The 15,935-nt window shown below is 39.8% G+C and overlaps 6 pseudogenes; all 6 read right to left on the minus strand.

Moving 5' to 3' along the window:
• Positions 1-1,010: 1,010 nt before the first annotated feature.
• LOC132132010 (5S ribosomal RNA) lies at positions 1,011-1,129 on the minus strand (annotated as a pseudogene).
• Positions 1,130-11,590: 10,461 nt separating this feature from the next.
• Positions 11,591-11,709, minus strand: LOC132131999 (5S ribosomal RNA; annotated as a pseudogene).
• Positions 11,710-12,752: 1,043 nt separating this feature from the next.
• On the minus strand, positions 12,753-12,869 carry LOC132132019 (5S ribosomal RNA; annotated as a pseudogene).
• A 1,035-nt stretch (positions 12,870-13,904) lies between these two features.
• LOC132132011 (5S ribosomal RNA) lies at positions 13,905-14,023 on the minus strand (annotated as a pseudogene).
• Positions 14,024-14,645: 622 nt separating this feature from the next.
• On the minus strand, positions 14,646-14,764 carry LOC132132000 (5S ribosomal RNA; annotated as a pseudogene).
• Positions 14,765-15,656: 892 nt separating this feature from the next.
• LOC132132022 (5S ribosomal RNA) lies at positions 15,657-15,775 on the minus strand (annotated as a pseudogene).
• Positions 15,776-15,935: the final 160 nt, after the last annotated feature.

Raw genomic sequence — 15,935 nt, forward strand, 5'->3', positions numbered from 1 at the left:
CATCTTCTTTTTATCTGTGAAATGGGATTAACTCCCCATTCTTCCAATTTACCTAAAATTTCTTTGTCATCAATATAGATGGGCAGGTGCATGAAGGATACAACATAATCTCTGTTTTGCAAATTTTTTACCTCACAGTTTACTCCTTTTAGTCAGTTTGTCACGTTTCTTCTTTCTCCATTGTTAATTCATATTCTTTCCCTTGTTTGCCATGCGTCTCTCTCCAGCCAATCCAGTGTCATTTGTCATATGTGTCTCTCCAGCCGGTCCTGTGTCGTCATCCATTAATCCGTCCATTTTAAGAGAAAAACAAAAAACAGTGAAACAACCCTCCAGCCAGCAAAAAGCTGCTGTTAGGTGGTTTAAAACTGAAAAACCACACAAAAAACTGAACTAAAGTCCAAAAACAACTTACAAAAAAACACAAACAGAAAAATCAAAATGGAGGAGAGCCTTCCTCTCCCAACTGCAGCCAACACTTCCTGTAGCTCTCTAGCGCCCTCAGGTTGGTTTGGCCGTAAGCGAAGGCTGCTGCAAAGAGAAGGCTATTTAAAGATCAGCCACTCTAATCGGTAGAGCATTTTATAAGAAGGGAAGAAAATGCAAAAGCTTAAAGCAACTGGCTTTTCCAGGCAGTCTAACATCCAAGTATTAACCAGGCCCAAACCTGCTTTGCCTCTGAAATCGGGCAGAGACTCTTTTTTTTTATAGATTATTATAAAATTTGTGATAAATTCCAAAAGTTTACAGCACCTGGTATTCCCAGGCGGCCTCCCTTCCAAGTACTAACCAGGCCCAAACCTGCTTTGCCTCTGAAATCTGGCAGAGAGTCTTTTTTTATGTAAGATTATTATGTAATTTGTGATAAATTCCAAAAGTTTACAGCACCTGGTATTCCCAGGCGGCCTCCCTTCCAAGTACTAACCAGGCCCAAACCTGCTTTGCCTCTGAAATCTGGCAGAGACTCTTTTTTTTGTAAGATTATTATGTAATTTGTGAAAAATTCCAAAAGTTTACAGCACCTGGTAATCCTAAGCGGTCTCCCATCCAAGAACTAACCAGGCCCAAACCTGCTTAGCTTCCGAGATCAGACAAGACCAGGGATAGCCAGGTTGGTTTGGCCGTAAGCGAAGGCTGCTGCAAAGAGAAGGATATTTAAAGATCAGCCACTCTAATCGGTAGAGCATTTTATAAGAATGGAAGAAAATGCAAAAGCTTAAAGCAACTGGCTTTTCCAGGCGATCTAACATCCAAGTATTAACCAGGCCCAAACCTGCTTTGCCCCTGAAATCAGACAGAGAGTCTTTTTTTTTTTTTTTTAAAGATCATTATATAATTTGTGATAAATTACAAAAGTTTACAGCACCTTGTAATCCCAGGCGGCCTCCCTTCCAAGTACTAAGCGGGCCCAAACCTGCTTTGCCTCTGAAATCTGGCAGATACTCTTTTTAAAAAAAAAAAAAAAAGATTATTATATAATTAGTGAAAAAATCCAAAAGTTTACAGCACCTGGTATTCCCAAGAGCTCTCACCCAAGTACTAACCAGGCCCAAACTGTCAGGGTTTGGCAAGGGAGGACCCAGATGCAGAATTAACAGGGGAAACAGTTTATTAACAAGTGTGAAACACAGATGATGCACTAAGACAGTCCACAAAAGGGCAGGGCTCAAGACAGGAGAACCGGCGGATCAGAAGGAGATGGCTCCAGACTCTGTGGCAAAAGGAGACCTTGTAGCAACTCAAGTAGGAAGGGCCTGACCCGGTTGAAGGAACCCCTTGTAGCGCCCCAATGTCTGTCAGGTCAGAAGAACCAGCGACCAGGGAGGATTCAGGAAGCAGGGCAGGAACCAACACAGACACAAAGACAAAACAGGGGAGACAAGAATTTGACAGATAAAAGTAAACTTGCAAACCAATGCCTAGGGAGAAAAGAAAACTAAAAAGGAAAAACAAAAAGTAATACTAGAAATAACTGGAATTAACTGAAAACAAAAGGATAACAATTGGAAAAAGCTAGGAATAATTAACTAGAACTACAAACCAAAATAAAGAAAACAGCAACCTTGCTGAAAACTAGAAAGAAAATAAAAAGGTGGGAAAAACCCCAAAAGGTTAAAGAACAAAAACACTAAACTACAAAGACTAGAACTAGACTACACATGGGAACAAATGAAAACTAAAAAATAAGAGGGAACCAAATAAGATGCAAAATACTGATTAAAGAGTTCTAACAAGACTAAATATCCAAGCTAGAGACTGTACACAAGGCACACACAAAAACGAACCAGCCAGGACCAGAGGGAAATGAGCACAATATAAAGGGAGCAGATCACACAAGGATCAGGTGAACAATTAGACAAACAAAGGACTAAACAAGGGGGCGTGGTGATTAGAAACAAGGAGGCAGGACAAGGGGAGCACACGGCCAACATAAACAAAGACACAACCATGTGCTCAGGCACAAAATGAACAGAGACACATTAAACAAAGATAGGACAGACAAGACTGTCAGGGCAGGATCCTGACACAAACCTGCTTAGCTTCCGAGATCAGACAAGACCAGGCATAGCCTTTTTTTTTTTTTTTTTTTTTTTTTTTTTTTTTTACTAAGAAATTTCAATCAATAAAATACAATAGATTAAACACAATCAATAGAAAATACAGAACATTTTCAGGGCAGGATCCTGACAGTACCCCCCCCCTCCAAAGGACGCTTCCTGGCGTCCATCCTGGGTGGAGTCAAATGGGCCACAGGGTTGGTAGGGAGCCAAAATGGTACTGACTTGGGTGGTGGGTGGGAAGGGACCCATGGATGTCCAGGCCTGTAAGGAAACACAGGGGGTGGGACGGGAGAGGCAGAAAATGTTCCAGGGGAATGGTTTAAGGCTGACCAGGGTGGTGCCATCTTAGGGAAACTTTGCAGACCAGGACAGACAGAGGGTGGGTTAAGGGTGGGGGCATAGTTCGTGGCACCTCTACCAGCACATTTCACAGGTGAAGGTCTCCTACTGGACTGGGTATTACGGCCAAACTCCAGGGTATTCTTGGTAGGCAAGACATGACTAACAAGGGATTCGGAGGTGGCATCAACGAGAGGTTTAGGGCTCTCTGGAAGGGCCTCCTTGGACAGAACATGGACAGTTTTTGAAGGTACAGCATGAGAGATAAAGTCATCTTCTGTGGGCTTTACATGACTGACAAGACTTTCAGGGTTGGCCTCCAAGAATGCGACAAGAACTTCTTCTGTAGTAGGGGGAGAGTCTGGAGTGGGCTCTGGGGATATAACAGGGATGCTCTTAGGGGCCACTGGACCAAGTTCAAATACTGACACTGGACAGCCCTTGGGATTTGTTGAAATGCCCTCCTGGGCTGCAGTAATAGGCTCAGGAACCGACTCTTGACTCCTGCTGGGGGATGACGAACTGCCCTCTGGGGCTATGAAGATTGACCATTGAACTGGCTCTTGACAGCCCTCGGGGGCTGCTAAACTACTCTCCAGAGCTGGAACTGGCACAAAGACGGTCTCAGGAACACATCCTGTGGCTTCTAAACGGTCCTCTGGGGCCATAGCAACAGGCTCTGGGATGGATTCTTGAGTACCCTTGGGGGCTGCAGGAACAGACTCATGAACGGATTCTTGGGTTACTGATGCTGACGCTTGACTGGCCTCTGGGGCTGCAGGGACTGGGTCTTAAGGAACAAACACCTGGACTGGTACTGAAGCGGATTCTGAAGCAGACTTTGGAATGAACTGGGATGAAGACTCTAGACTCTGGTGAGGGGCTTGTGAAGATTCTGGAGGCTCCAGGGCGGAAGCATATTCAGTGCCTGAGGGGGCTGACGTCTTGAGAATGCCCTCCAAGGATATGACCGAAATAGTGGGCCGTTTAGGAGTGGTCTCCATCTCAGGCCTGACATGAGTGTCGGTGACAGAGCGAGGGGGCTGCTCAGGAGTGACATCTGTTACTATAACAGGAAAAACATGCTGCTCAGAACCTGCCTCCATGGCCATAACTGAAGCATCAGGCAACTTGGGATCCAGGGTAAGTATATGAGGGGTCTCTGAACAAAGGGTTCTAGCCATCCTTGTGCGGGACCTCCTACCCTTACGTACCCCAGGACCGGAATTTGTCATCTTGCCCACTTCTTGAGTGACTTGGACTGACATAAACACAGAATTATCAAGACTCGGCATGACTGGCTTTGACTTAACTGGGATGGACTTGACAGACACCAGAACAGAGGTTGACTGGGAAACTTCTCTTAAAGCTACCTTGACGACTTCAGAAGGCTATATTGACTTAGAAGCAGGAGCTGGCACAGAGCTATTCTCAGAGGCTGGAGCCAGCACAGAGGAGTCCATGGCAGCTGCAGCAACTTGGGCTGCCCTCTTCCTGCGGTCCCTTCGTTTCTCAGTGGGAGTCAGATGATGATCGTGGACTTGACTCGAAGAGGGAAGGAGGGCAGGTTGATGGTCACTGCTGATATCCTCTGGAGGATTAAGAATTTGCCAGTCCTTGCGGTGATGCACATAATTAGAGAAGTCCCAGAAATTCAGAATATGCAGCTGCTCCATCTCCCATCGAGGTAAGGGGTCATCCAGAGTGAGGTTGAAGGCCTCCTTCAGGGTTGCATCATCATATTCAAGGCCCCTAGCCATAGTCCAAAAGAATTGGGCATAGGACCGTGGTTCCTGGCCCTGCTGACGAAGCGATGCCAGTGCCTGTTGGAGCGCTAATCTCCCTTCCGCAGTGGCAGGTGGAACAATTTTAATACTCATTCTGCTGGGTCCTAGAATGGCTGGTTCGTTCTGTCAGGGTTTGGCAAGGGAGGACCCAGATGCAGAATTAACAGGGGAAACAGTTTATTAACAAGTGTGAAAAACAGATGATGCACTAAGACAGCCCACAAAAGGGCAGGGCTCACGACAGGAGAACAGGCGGATCAGAAGGAGATGGCTCCAGACTCTGTGGCAAAAGGAGACCTTGTAGCAACTCAAGTAGGAAGGGCCTGACCCGGTTGAAGGAACCCCTTGTAGCGCCCCAATGTCTGTCAGGTCAGAAGAACCAGCGACCAGGGAGGATTCAGGAAGCAGGGCAGGAACCAACACAGACACAAAGACAAAACAGGGGAGACAAGAATTTGACAGATAAAAGTAAACTTGCAAACCAATGCCTAGGGAGAAAAGAAAACTAAAAAGGAAAAACAAAAAGTAATACTAGAAATAACTGGAATTAACTGAAAACAAAAGGATAACAATTGGAAAAAGCTAGGAATAATTAACTACAAACTAGAACTACAAACCAAAATAAAGAAAACAGCAACCTTGCTGAAAACTAGAAAGAAAATAAAAAGGTGGGAAAAACCCCAAAAGGTTAAAGAACAAAAACACTAAACTACAAAGACTAGAACTAGACTACACATGGGAACAAATGAAAACTAAAAAATAAGAGGGAACCAAATAAGATGCAAAATACTGATTAAAGAGTTCTAACAAGACTAAATATCCAAGCTAGAGACTGTACACAAGGCACACACAAAAACGAACCAGCCAGGACCAGAGGGAAATGAGCACAATATAAAGGGAGCAGATCACACAAGGATCAGGTGAACAATTAGACAAACAAAGGACTAAACAAGGGGGCGTGGTGATTAGAAACAAGGAGGCAGGACAAGGGGAGCACACGGCCAACATAAACAAAGACACAACCATGTGCTCAGGCACAAAATGAACAGAGACACATTAAACAAAGATAGGACAGACAAGACTGTCAGGGCAGGATCCTGACACAAACCTGCTTAGCTTCCGAGATCAGACAAGACCAGGCATAGCCTTTTTTTTTTTGTTTTTTTTTTTACTAAGAAATTTCAATCAATAAAATACAATAGATTAAACACAATCAATAGAAAATACAGAACATTTTCTTTACACATCTCTACATTACACATCTTTCCTTTACATAGATAATTTAAAAATCTCCTTCACTTCTCCTTAATCAGCTTCCACATTAAATCATTTAAAACACAATAAACTTTTGGGGTAAAAACATCATAAAAAGAGTCTAACATATTTACACCTTTAAAGTACACATACAGTCTTTCAATATATAATTCTGTTTTTCTTTTAAACACCCTCCAAACATCCAACACAATTTTTTCCTTTTTAGCCACAGTTCGTCTGTCCCATATTGCACTTTTCATTAGCATTACACACAGATTAATAAAACATTTGTTTTGACACTTTTTTTCCCAACCAAACATCACAACTCTGTTCCATTCCATTCCATTTTCATCCCACTCCTCAGTCACATCTTTAATTAAACATTTACATTTCCTTAAAGAGTCCTCTAGCTCTCTACAATGTAAAAACATATGTAAAATCCCCTCTTCCTCTTCCTGGCACACTTTACACAGAGCGTTTTCTTCCATTCCTATTTTATTTAAAATAACATCAGTAAAAACCACTTTATGCCTTATAAAATACTCCAAACATTCCAATTTTGTTTCCACACATTTCCCCGTCATGTTTCTCCATATACACTCTTTTTTTAAATCTTTGAATTTCTGCACCCAGTAACCATTTGCAATCGGCTCTTTAAAAACATCATCTCTAAAAGCACAATAAATCATTTTCACAGTACATTCCTTACAATCATACAGTTTTCCCCCTAATTTCACATGAATACATTTCTCTTTTGGCTCTCCTTCCATACTTTCTATTCTTTTTATCCACTCTCTAGGTATTGCATTTTTAATGATTTCATATTTATTTTTTATTACTTGTTCACTGTAATCTTCTTTTGCCTCTTCCATTGCATCTACAATAAATTGTGTCGGTAAAAACCCTTCTTTAAATTCATACAAAACATTTCTCACTCTTGTAATCCCCACTTCCATCCATTTCTTTAAAAAAATTCCTTTGTCTTGTTTTAAAATGTTTTGGTTTAAAAACAGAGGTTGATTTAAAATGTTTTCTCTCCCATGTGGATCAAACTCAACTTTATCTAAAAATTTTCCCCAGGCAGTAAACATTTCCCTATAAAACTCTGGTAAGCACTCTGTCATCCAATTCTTTGTTTTCATCCATAAAATCCCATCCCCCATGTTAAAATCCCCACATTTGTTTAAAAAATATTCCATTGTCTTCTTCCATGCAGTTTTGTGACCATCATCTAGATATTTTTTTACTATTTTAATTCTTAAGCTATTTTTTCTCTGTTCAACATCGATTAATCCCATCCCTCCTTTCCCTACTTCTCCTATTAATGTACTATATGCAATTCTTGACGGTTTACTATTCCATAAAAAATCTAAAAAAAACTTTTTTTCAACCTTTTCTCCACCCACATTGGCATAGCAGTCACATATAAAACATACCACAACTTTGACACCATTAACACATTTAAAATTAAAACCTTCCCTTTTAAACTTAATGTCCTCAATTTCCAAAAATTTAACCTTCTTTCAATACCTCCTACTATTTCTTCCCACATTTTTTCTTTAACATTCCTTTCTTCTTTTCCCATTAGAACACCTAAAATCCTTATTTCTTTTGTTTCTTTAAAATGAAAATACTCTGTTAAACCAGTCACTCCTCCAAATCTCATATATATAGTTTTTTCTTCATTTATCTTACCTCCTGATCCCCTACAAAACATCTGTACTACTTCCATTACTTTATTAACACTCTCTATATCTTTAACTATTATTGTCGTATCATCTGCATATTGAAATATTTTTTCATTTCCCCCTCTTCCTTCAATGTTTATCCCTCTTATGTCTTCGTCTATTTTAATAGCTAATCCCAATGGTTCTGCAACTAAAGAATATAAAAGCGCTGATAATGGACATCCTTGTCTTATTGATCTAGTAATTTTAAAACATTCAGTTAAAAAACCATTACACTGTATTCTTGTTATTGCTCCCCTATATAAAATTGTAATCCACTTGATAAAATTTTCCCCGAACCCGTACCTTCTTAAAATTCCAAATAAATATTCATGCTCCACTCTATCAAAAGCCTTTTCGAAATCCAAACTAATAACATATCCTTTTTTGTTTTTTTCTTTCATATATCTTATCCTATCAATTATACTTAAAGTTGTGTCCGCTATATCTTTCCCTTTAACTCCATACACTTGATTTGTTTCAATTATGGTTGGCATTACCTCTTTCAATCTGTTGGCTAAAACTTTTGTTAAAATTTTCGGATCTGTATTCAACATTGTAATTGGTCTATAATTTTTTAAGTCTACTTTATCTCCTTTTCTTTTATATATCAACTTTAATAATCCCATCCCCATTCTCTGATTAATTTCCTCTTTCTTAAAAATCCCTTCATATACTTCTTTTAAAATACTGGTTAAAAAATCTTTAAAAACAATATAAAATTCACTCCCCAAACCATCTATACCTGGACTTTTATTTTTGTTTAATTCACTTATTGCTCTTTTTATCTCTTCTTCTCTTATCTCTTCATCACACTCTTTTTTGTCTACTTCTCCTACTGTTGTTTTTATTCGCTTCAGTAACTCCAATTTCTCTTCTTCCCTCAACACCTCAGTACTAAACAGGTTCTCATAATATGCTTTTACTTCTTTTAATATTTCCTCATTTGTTTCCACCACTACACCATTTTTTCCTCTTATTTCTTTAATCATTCCAGCTTTCCCTCTTATTTTTTCTAGATCAAAGAAAAACTTTGTACATTTTTCACCCTCCACGGTATATTTAGCTTTACTTCTTAGTCTTGCACCTTCATATTTTTTCTCTTCCATTTCTTTCAATATTCCCTCCAATTCATTTATTTTTTGTATATCTTTCCCATTCTCATTTAATTCCTTTTCCAATTTTTCTCTTATTTCTCTCTCCTTCTTCCTCTTACATATCTGTATTAATTTACTGTACTTTATTGTGAATTTTTTAACTAAATATTTAACATTTTCCCACCATATCCTTTTATCTTCACTGTACATTTCATTCTCCTTTTCTTTTTCAATAATTTCTTTAATACTTAAAACATACTCCTCATTCTTCAAAACCTCTACATTTAACACCCATACACCCGGCCCTCTTTTCACTGAACTCCAGTCTACTTGCATAAAAATTGGTTTATGGTCACTTAAGCTTGATTCTTCATATTTAATATTACCGATAAAACCTTCAATGTTCCTTGTACATAAAATAAAATCAATCCTTGTTTTACACATAAAATTCCCTACTAATTGCCTCCTTGAATATTCTTTCTTTTTTTCGTTTCTTTCTCTCCATACGTCAATCATATTATTTTCTTCCATTAATAATTTCAGTTCTTTTCTTCCTTTATCATTTTTAAAAACCATTCCCTCACCCATTTCTAATTTACTGAAAACGGTATTAAAATCACCCATCATAATAACTTCTATATGTTTCTTTAAAAAATCTCTTAATACATTAAAATATTCCTTCTTTTCATTCTCTACAGTCGGTGCATGAATATTAACTACAATAACTTTTTTCTCCTCATACTCCATTTCAACCGCAATACATTTCCCATCTACGTCATTATATATTGTTTTACACGATACCCCACAGTTTTCTTTTATTAAAATCGCAACTCCTCTTCCCAGCCTCCCATCACCATTGTTATATAAAATCTCTCCGCTCCACCTTTTCCTTATTTCAGTCATGTACTCTTCCCTCCAGTTAGTTTCTTGTAATAAATCACATCCTCTCCTTTACACATTTCTTTCACTTTTTCAAACTTTCCTACGTTTGAAAGCCCTCTAGCATTAAAAGTAACAATTCTTAAAAGCATAAAACATATAAAAACATGCATAAAACCCATAAACTCAGTCCATCTCCTCGAAACCCTTTAGCAGCTCATACTTATTTGCACACTCAATACCCTCTTCTTTAAGCACTCTTTCTCTTGCAATATCTAGATTGGGCATTACCTTTACCGATCTTCTTCTTTTCGATGATTTCCCCTGTGTCTCCTCATTTTCTTGTCCTTGTTCATACTCTTTTGTAGCAGAAACATTCTCATTACTCTCATAATTATGTTCCACAGGGTCCATCTCCTTTTGCATACTGTCCGTCACATCCATCGGTCTCCATAAAATTCCCTCCTGTTGTGCATCACTCAGTACTTTATTCCTTTTATCATCCTGTTCCACATTATCCAAAGCATTTTGCAAGCTGTCAGTCAAATCCATCTGTGTCCAAATTCCCCCATCCTGTTGTGTTTGTATGATCAGTTCGGTACACTCTTTCTGATGTTCTATATCCTTATTTAATTCCAGTCCTTCACCTCGTACTGTTTCTCCATCATCTCGCTGCTCGTTGTCTCTTTCATGCACCTGCCCGCCCACCTGCTGCTCCTCCTCCTCCTCCTCCTCCTCCTCACCCTGCATCCAACACTCACACTTATTTAAAACCAAATTGCAATCCGGGCACATCACAGCATTGCAATTTCTCGCGAAGTGGCCTCTCTCCTCGCATTTATGGCACGTGAACTCCACAGTCTCCACAGTCTCCGCAGAACTCCGCAGTCCTTCACCACATGGTCTGGGCTCATGCACAGCCGACAATTCTTCACCTGATGGCTGTGCATCACCCGAAAGTATTGTGGACCCTCTGCCGTTTCTATTTTTGTGCTGTAAGGGAGGGAGGCCACCTCCTTCGGGAACCGCGCCTTTACATATCTTGTACCATCCTCAATGCTGGTGCCCGGATAAACACGCCGCTTTATTTTTGAAATTGGGGAAACCCCCCAAACCTCCAGTTTATTTAAAATCTCTTCATCAGCAAGGTAGACGGGCAGATGCATGAAAGAGACAACATAGTCTCTGTTTTGAAGTTTTTTTATCTCACAGTTCACTCCATTTATTAACAATCCCTCAGTCAGTTTATCACAAGTTTCTTCTTTTTCCATTGTCAGCTCGTATTCTTTTCCTTGTCTTGGCCTTAGTGCCAAGATTTCTCCATATCCATATTTGTCTGTCACCGCTTTAATAATATCCATAGCCCTCACCTCATTTACATTTTCCACATTCACAATCACTGTTGCCTCCTTCAAGTATTTCCTTTTACCAAATGTATCTCTTACATCTTGATTTTTACCGTGTCCTGCTCGTTGTCGATACTCCAGTCCAGTGTTGTTTGCCATGCGTCTCTCTCCAGCCAGTCCAGTGTGGTTTGCCATGCGTCTCTCTCCAGCCAGTCCAGTGTGGTTTGCCATGCGTCTCTCTCCAGCCAGTCCAGTGTGGTTTGCCATGCGTCTCTCTCCAGCCAGTCCAGTGTGGTTTGCCATGCGTCTCTCTCCAGCCAGTCCAGTGTGGTTTGCCATGCGTGTCTCTCCAGCCAGTCCAGTGTGGTTTGCCAATAATCCGTCCATTGTACAAAACACAAACAAAAATTTAACCACCCTCCAGCCAGCAAAATGTTGCTGTTAGGTGGTTTAAAACTGAAAAAAACACACAAAAAATAAACTAAAGTCTAAAAACAACTCACAAAATAAACACAAACAGAAAAATCAAAATGGAGGAGAGCCTTCCTCTCCCAACTGCAGCCAACACTTCCTGTAGCTCTCTAGCGCCCTCAGGTTGGTAGATTACAGCACCTGGTATTCCTAAGCGGTCTCCCATCCAAGAACTAACCAGGCCCAAACCTGCTTAGCTTCCGAGATCAGACAAGACCAGGGATAGCCAGGTTGGTTTGGCCGTAAGCGAAGGCTGATGCATAGAGAAGGATATTAAAAGATCAGCCACTCTAATCGGTAGAGCATTTTATAAGAATGGAAGAAAATGCAAAAGCTTAAAGCAACTGGCTTTTCCAGGCGGTCTAACATCCAAGTATTAACCAGGCCCAAACCTGCTTGGCCTCTGAAATCGGGCAGAGACTCTTTTTTTTATGTAAGAATATTATGTAATTTGTGATAAATTCCAAAAGTTTACAGCACCTGGTATTCGCAGGTGGTCTCACTTCCAAGTACTAACTAGGCCCATACCTGCTTTGCCCCTGAAATCAGACAGAGAGTCTTTTTTTTTTTTTTTAAAGATCATTATATAATTTGTGATAAATTACAAAAGTTTACAGCACCTGGTATTCGCAGTTGGTCTCCCTTCCAAGTACTAGCCAGGCCCAAACCTACTTTGTCTCTGAAATCTGGCAGAGACTCTGTTTTTTGTAAAATTATTCTATATTTTGTGAAAAAAATCTAAAATTTTACAGCACTTTGTATTCCCAGGCGGCCTCCCTTCCAAGTATTAACCAGGCCCAAACCTGCTTGGCCTCTGAAATCGGGCAGAGACTCTTTTTTTTATGTAAGAATATTATGTAATTTGTGATAAATTCCAAAAGGTTACAGCACCTGGTATTCGCAGGTGGTCTCACTTCCAAGTACTAACTAGGCCCAAGCCTGCTTTGCCCCTGAAATCAGACAGAGAGTTTTTTTTTTTTTTTTTTAAAGATCATTATATAATTTGTGATAAATTACAAAAGTTTACAGCACCTGGTATTCGCAGTTGGTCTCCCTTCCAAGTACTAACTAGGCCAAAACTTGCTTTGCCTCTGAAATCTAGCAGAGACTCTTTTTTTTGTAAGATTATTTTATAATTTGTGAAAAATATCTAAAAGTTTACAGCACCTTGTAATCCCAGGCGGCCTCCCTTCCAAGTACTAACCAGGCCCAAACCTGCTTTGCCTCTGAAATCTGGCAGACTCTATTTTTTTTTTTTAAAGATTATTATATAATTAGTGAAAAATCCAAAAGTTTACAGCACCTGGTATTCCCAAGAGCTCCCATACAAGAACCAACCAGGCCCAAACCTGCTTAGCTTCCGAGATCAGACAAGACCAGGCATAGCCAGGTTGGTTTGGCCATAAGCGAAGGCTGCTGCAAAGAGAAGGATATTAAAAGATCAGCCACTCTAATCGGTAGAGCATTTTATAAGAATGGAAGAAAATGCAAAAGCTTAAAGCAACTGGCTTTTCCAGGCGGTCTAACATCCAAGTATTAACCAGGCCCAAACCTGCTTTGCCTCTGAAATCGGGCAGAGACTCTTTTTTTTATGTAAGAATATTATGTAATTTGTGATAAATTCCAAAAGTTTACAGCACCTGGTATTCGCAGGTGGTCTCACTTCCAAGTACTAACTAGGCCCAAACCTGCTTTGCCCCTGAAATCAGACAGAGAGTCTTTTTTTTTTTTTTTTAAAGATCATTATATAATTTGTGATAAATTACAAAAGTTTACAGCACCTGGTATTCGCAGTTGGTCTTCCTTCCAAGTACTAGCCAGGCCCAAACCTACTTTGTCTCTGAAATCTGGCAGAGACTCTGTTTTTTGTAAAATTATTCTATATTTTGTGAAAAAAATCTAAAATTTTACAGCACTTTGTATTCCCAGGCGGCCTCCCTTCCAAGTATTAACCAGGCCCAAACCTGCTTGGCCTCTGAAATCGGGCAGAGACTCTTTTTTTTATGTAAGAATATTATGTAATTTGTGATAAATTCCAAAAGTTTACAGTACCTGGTATTCGCAGGTGGTCTCCCTTCCAAGTACTAACTAGGCCCAAACTTGCTTTGCCTCTGAAATCTAGCAGAGACTCTTTTTTTTATAAGATTATTTTATAATTTGTGAATAATATCTAAAAGTTTACAGCACCTTGTAATCCCAGGCGTCCTCCCTTCCAAGTACTAAGCAGGCTCAAACCTGCTTGGCCTCTGAAATCGGGCAGAGACTCTTTTTTTATGTAAGATTATTATGTAATTTGTGATCAATTCCAAAAGTTTACAGCACCTGGTATTCGCAGGTGGTCTCCCTTCCAAGTACTAAGCAGGCCCAAACCTGCTTTGCCTCTGAAATCTGGCAGAGAGTCTTTTTTTGTAAGAATATTATGTAATTTGTGATAAATTCCAAAAGTTTACAGCACCTGGTATTCCTAAGTGGTCTCCCATCCAAGAACTAACCAGGCCCGAACCTGCTTAGCTTCCGACATCAGAAAAGACCAGGCATAGCCAGGTTGGTTTGGCCGTAAAAGAAGGCTGCTGCAAAGAGAAGGATATTTAAAGATCAGCCACTCTAATCGGTAGAGCATTTTATAAGAATGGAAGAAAATGCAAAAGCTTAAAGCAACTGGCTTTTCCAGGCGATCTAACATCCAAGTATTAACCAGGCCCAAACCTGCTTTGCCCCTGAAATCAGACAGAGAGTCTTTTTTTTTTTTTTTTTTTTTTAAAGATCATTATATAATTTGTGATAAATTACAAAAGTTTACAGCACCTGGTATTTGGCCCAAACCTGCTTTGCCTCTGAAATCGGGCAGAGACTCTTTTTTTTAATGTAAGATTATTATGTAATTTGTGATAAATTCCAAAAGTTTACAGCACCTGGTATTCGCAGGTGGTCTCCCTTCCAAGTACTAAGCAGGCCCAAACCTGCTTTGCCTCTGAAATCTGGCAGAGAGTCTTTTTTTATTAGAATATTATGTAATTTGTGATAAATTCCAAAAGTTTACAGCACCTGGTATTCGCAGGTGGTCTCACTTCCAAGTATTAACCATGCTCAAACCTGCTTTGCCTCTGAAATCTGGCAGACTCTTTTTTTTTTTTTTTTTTTTTTTTTTTTTACGATTATTATATAATTAGTGAAAAAATCCAAAAGTTTACAGCACCTGGTATTCCTAAGTGGTCTCCCATCCAAGAACTAACCAGGCCCAAACCTGATTAGCTTCCGAGATCAGAAAAGACCAGGCATAGCCAGGTTGGTTTGGCCGTAAACGAAGGCTGCTGCAAAGAGAGGGCTATTTAAAGATCAGCCACTCTAATCGGTAGAGTATTTTATAAGAATGGAAGAAAATGCAAAAGCTTAAAGCAACTGGCTTTTCCAGGCGATCTAACATCCAAGTATTAACCAGGCCCAAACCTGCTTTGCCTCTGAAATTGGGCAGAGACTCTTTTTTTTTTTTAAGATTCTTATATAATTTGTGATAAATTCTTAAAGTTTACAGCACCTGGTATTCGCAGGTGGTCTCCCTTCCAAGTACTAACTAGGCCCAAACCTGCCTTGCCTCTGAAATCTATCAGAGACTCTTTTTTTGTAAGATTATTTTATAATTTGTGAAAAAAATCTAAATGTTTAAAGCACCTTGTATTCCCAGGCGGCCTCCCTTCCAAGTACTAAGCAGGCCCAAACCTGCTTTGCCTCTGAAATCTGGCAGAGACTCTTTTTTTTGTAAGATTATTATATAATTTGTGATAAATTCCAAAAGTTTACAGCACCTGGTATTCGCAGGTGGTCTCCCTTCCAAGTACTAACCATGCTCAAACCTGCTTTGTCTCTGAAATCTGGCAGAGACTCTGTTTTTTGTAAAATTATTCTATATTTTGTGAAAAAAATCTAAAATTTTACAGCACCTTGTATTCCCAGGCGGCCTCCCTTCCAAGTACTAACCAGGCCCAAACCTGCTTTGCCTCTGAAATCTGGCAGAGAGTCTTTTTTTTGTAAGAATATTATGTAATTTGTGATAAATTCCAAAGGTTTACAGCACCTGGTATTCTCAGGTGGTCTCACTTCCAAGTACTAACTAGGCCCAAACCTGCTTTGCCTCTGAAATCTGGCAGAGACTCTTTTTTTTTTAAAGATTATTATATAATTAGTGAAAAAATCCAAAAGTTTACAGCACCTGGTATTCCTAAGCGGTCTCCCATCCAAGAACTAACCAGGCCCAAACCTGCTTAGCTTCCGAGATCAGACAAGACCAGGCATAGCCAGGTTGGTTTGGCCGTAAGCGAAGGCTGCTGCAAAGAGAAGGATATTAAAAGATCAGCCACTCTAATCGGTAGAGCATTTTATAAGAATGGAAGAAAATGCAAAAGCTTAAAGCAACTGGCTTTTCCAGGCGGTCTAACATCCAAGTATTAACCAGGCCCAAACCTGCTTGGCCTCTGAA

The sequence above is a fragment of the Carassius carassius genome, chromosome 48, assembly GCF_963082965.1.
Source record: "Carassius carassius chromosome 48, fCarCar2.1, whole genome shotgun sequence".
Taxonomy (NCBI): Eukaryota; Metazoa; Chordata; class Actinopteri; order Cypriniformes; family Cyprinidae; genus Carassius; species Carassius carassius.